The following is a 5,018-nucleotide window of genomic DNA, read 5'->3' as shown; positions in this document are numbered from 1 at the left end:
ATCACTTTCCTAGGTTTGTTAATGATTATGATATCAAATTCCTACAAAAGAAGTAGCCATCTTGCTAATCTACCTTTGTTGCATGGTCACTATGAATAGATATGGGATAACCAGTTACATAATGCTCAAATTTGTTAAGAGCATAAACTACTACTAATAGTTCTTTCTCAGTTGCTATATAGTTTAACTCTAGTTCATGAAGTCTCTTATTGATATAGTAGATTGCATTTTCAAGGTATTGAGATTCTTTTCCTTGGACTGCACGTATGGAATATTCAAAAGCATCTATATGTATTTGAAAAGGAAAAGTCCAATCAAGACTCCTAAGTATTGGTGTAGTTGTCAATTGTGACTTGAGCTATTGGAAGGAGTCATCACATTCCTTTGTTCAGGAAAATTCAGCCTCTTTGGTAAGCAAAGTATATAGAGGACTAGCTATTTGACCTTTTTTTTGATAAACCTCCTATAATAGCCAACTTTTCCTAGTAAAGATCAGACTTTTTCTTTTCTTTATTGGAATAGGGACTGTGAGAATTACCTCTATTTTCATAGGGTCTACCTAGATTCCAACTTCAGAGATAAAATGTCCCAAGAAAACACCTTCTTGCATCATTAGAAATTTTTTCTCCCTATTGAGATATGGGTTGTGTCCTTCACACTAGATTAGTAGTTTTCTCCAAGTTCTCCAGGGCTTCCTCAAATGTGACACCAAATGTGGTGAAGTCATCCATGTATATCTCCATGCAATCATGTGATATGTCAGCAAAGATGTTGATTACAACTCTCTAAAAAGTAATAGGCGCATTACATAAGCCAAAGGGTAATACATAGTAGGAATAGGTACCCCCAAGGACATGTAAATGTGTTCTTCTCTTGATCTTCTAGAGAAACACTTATCTAACTTTAACCACTGTATCCATCTAGAAATGAGAAGTATTTTTTTCTAGCTAAAATAACCAAAACTTGATCAATAAATGGAAAGGGAAAGTGATCCTTCTTTGTGGCATTATTTAACTCTTTGTAATCTACACATATCTACCACTTATTTCCTTTCTTAAGTGCAATAACTAATGGTGATACCCATTTTCTATTAGAGATTAGATAGATGAATCGAGCATGCAACAACTTCTACAACTCAGTCTTAACTATTTCATGTAATATTGGATTTATTGTTCTCTAAGGCTGATGGAGTGACAAGCTTCCATCATTGATGTAGATCCTATGGATGCAAAGATTAGGGCTCTGTCATACCATATCCTTATAATACCAATTAAAGGATTTTTCATGCTAATTAAGGAGCTTGGTTAACAATCCCAATTGTGATTGGGACAATTTGTTCTTTACATGGAGATTATGACTAGGAGAAAGTTCCACAGTAGTTGTTAATTCTACCATTGACACTTTTGGTACTAGACTTGTAGCTACTTCACTTGGTAGTAATTGATAAATTATCTCAGGGCTTGTTGGGTAGACATAGTCTTCATAGGTACCTAGCTTTAAGACAGAATTCACAACAATATCTTTGGCCACTATACACTCATTGGTAAGAATTCTCTATATTACATCATTTTCCTCTTGCATTTTTAGAAAAGAGTGCCTATGCAACATCATGAGCTAGGCTATAGAATTTAACTCTTCCTCTTCATCCCCTAAATTTGGCCAAATAGGTTCTCCCAAGTCTAGTTGGGATTAGGCAGGTGGATATATTGTTAGTTTCCTTATAGTTGGACCTTTTGAAATTGTCATACTACCTAATTTGCAACTAATTTTAGTATCAGTCATGGCTAATCATGGTCTCCCTAATATGACAAGATAGCCAACAAATTTTACTTTAGGTAATAGGATAAGAAAATTAGCACTGTATTCCTATGAATCTAAATTCACTATTACATCTTCTATGAGACTGTTTGGAGTGACAATTGAACTATTAGCAAGTTGTAGTAGTGTGGGAGATATCCTTAAGCCTTCCATGGGTAACCTATGCATTGTATCTTTACTCATCATATTTTTTGTTGCTCCCAAATTAACTAAAGCATTTTTCACAACCTATCCATTTATGATTAGATTAACTACAAGACTGCTAGGATCTAAATATTTTGGTATCACTACCTTCCCTAACATGATATCTATTGATTTCTTGACAACATGGACTATTTGAGGATCTTTATTATTCCACCCTGGCATCTTAAGGCATGCTTCCTTAATAGCCTTTCCATAAAGAGGGACATCCTTGATAGCTTGGAATAGAGGAATTTGGATGTACATGTTTTTCAGCTACTTAACAATATCAAATGTCTCTTCTTCTTGGGGAATAGATTTCTCTTTATTTAGCCTATGTGCAAAAGGAGGATTCACTAAGATGTGGTCATTAGTCCTACTAGGTACATTAGTTGGCAGGTTGGTTTTTGGTAATGTAGCTTCTGGAAGTGGTGCTGCAGGAATGTCTACAACTTCTATGATAATAGGGTATTCTAGGGTAGGAAAAGTTTTACTAGATCTCATATGGATATTAGATATCTCTAGTGAATAAGTAGGGCACTAGTGACTATCAATAGTCCACATTTGCTATTGTTGTTGCTTGTTGTTTGGATATGGCTGAGATTGAGCAAGCAATTGGGTTGGCTTAGGATTAGGATTATTTGTTGCAAGAAGTGGCATTTTTGTAGGTTATTGCATTGGAGGCGATAGTTGTGAGTTACTAGGATTTTGGTTTTGCCACTATGGAGGCCCACTCCATTGGTTATTTTGCTACCATTTTCCTTACGATGGTTGCCATTGATTCTATTGATTTTGCCACTAGTTATTTTGCTGATTAGACCACTGGTTATTTTGTTGGTTTTTCCATTGATTATTTTACTGATTAGGCCACTAGTTATTTTGTTGGTTTTTCTATGAAGGTTGGGAGTACTAAGAAGGATTCTAATAACTTTGGTTGTGACACTAATTATTGTAAGGACTTGAAAATTCTAGAGGATCTTGAGGCATACCTTGTCTTGAAGCCCATGGTCAACATTGAGCAATAAAGAACACTTGATTGTTGACTTTGTCTATCTTCATGTAGTCAATTGGTAAATGTTGATTCTCCAAATTGGCTACCAGCTTACATGTCCAGTGTTGCTTTTCTTTGTGGCAATGAGGACAATACTCTGCCAATCATGATTCAACTTTTGCATGCTTCTTCTTTGCAGTCATGGTGTTGAGATGTGTAGTGACATCATTTATGATGTCATTCTTGAAATTTGATAGTAAATTAGATATGTTAAGCTTTGAAAGGCCTTGATTGTTCCCTTTAGTGGTTGTAGACTAGTATCCTCTACCTTTCTTCACAGTTGACCTTGAGTAGTTAAGACAAATTTTCTTGAGGTCATCCCAAGAAGATTGGTATACATCACCACTAGCCATTAGGTCTAATGCTTCTAGACAATTATCATTTACCCCTATCAAGAGGACTAGTTTCTGTGAATCCTCTGTGACTACATGCTGGGGATTCTTCTACATTGTGTACAAAAAATGTGAAACATAGTCTTCCAATGTTTCATCCTCCTTTTGTGATATTATAAAAATTTCATTTCCCCATGGATCACTCCCCTTGTAGTAATCTTTGTATTTCTCCAAAAATAGATTATGCATCTCGTCCTGTATACCTATTGCATTAGCTCCTAAGCCCATGAACCATCACAGAGTTGATTCCTTTAGTGTTGCTGGAAATAACTTGAGCTTGTGGGCATCAGTGTTATAGTCAAATCTATGATAGAGTATGTTGAACTTAAACAAGAAAGTATCAGGATCCTTAGTTACAAGGCCATAAAAATTTGGAAGAGCAGTTGCAGGTATATTTTTGAGATTAGCATTGTTTATGAGGCTCAGGAGAGGAAATGAAAAAGTAGGGTGTACCATTATTGGAGGTATTTGATTATGGGGTTGCTACTGAAAAGGAGCATTGGCTATGAGATTGTTAACAATAGGTGGATTTGGACCAAAACTATCAAGAAAGTTAGCCAAGATTCCACCAAAAGGCTAAAGATTACTTATATCCAAAGATTCTATTCTAGAGGAATATGCTGTAGGAAAATCAGGGCTTGCATCCTAAAAAGGCAAATCAACTTCTTTAATTTTGTCATTCAAATTAACAGACCCTTGTGGAATAAATCTACCATATTCATATTCATTGTCTTCCTCTTCGATGCATTCAATTGAATTCTTCACACTTATGAAGCAATTTTTAGGACTACAAATCTCTTAAAAAATAGCTATATAAAAAAAAATATGACTCAAAAAGATGTTCCTAGCATGACACCATCCCTAACAATAGCACCAAAAATGGTCCACCTCACAATAGGTGTGTGATAATCATGCCCAAGGCCTTACTTAGGAATATTCTATTCATCTAAGGATTAATTCTCCTACCATGAGGTACATTTAATTTGTCAACCCAGGGACGTATATTTGAAATGTTCGGCATAGTAGGGTGAACCCATAATAATGGGTTCCACTTTAGTGGGATGAAGGAAAAATTAATAAATTGCAAAAAAGGGGAATTGTAACTTTCATATGTTCATAGCGAACATTTAAAATATATTAGCTGCGAACATATTTTAAAATATGTTTGCAACGAACATTCGAAACAAATTTAATAAACGTTCACTGTGAACATACTTAATTAAGAATGTTCGTAATGAACATATTGAAAATGAAAATTTGGCATAAAAACATCATTTTCTACCCAATACTATTCATTTTAATGGCATTGACACAAGGGTTGGAGCAAACATACGATATTGGTGAGTGCTTGCTCATCGTTTTCCTTCAGATTCTCCTCTTCACACTATTCAGGTATGTGTATATATTATTATTTTAATATTTTTTACGTTTTTAGTATTTTCAGAGCATATGTTAATGTTTTCAAAGCATATTTTAATGTTTTTTACATTTTTAATGTTTTCAAAGCATATTTTAATGTTGATTTGATATTTTTATTATTTATTTATGTTAAACTTAATTATATTAATTTACAAAAC

The sequence above is a fragment of the Cupressus sempervirens genome, chromosome 7, assembly GCF_028749045.1.
Source record: "Cupressus sempervirens isolate cs-2001-9-10 chromosome 7, ASM2874904v1, whole genome shotgun sequence".
NCBI lineage: Eukaryota > Viridiplantae > Streptophyta > Pinopsida > Cupressales > Cupressaceae > Cupressus > Cupressus sempervirens.
Note: the sequence above shows the minus strand (reverse complement) of the source record.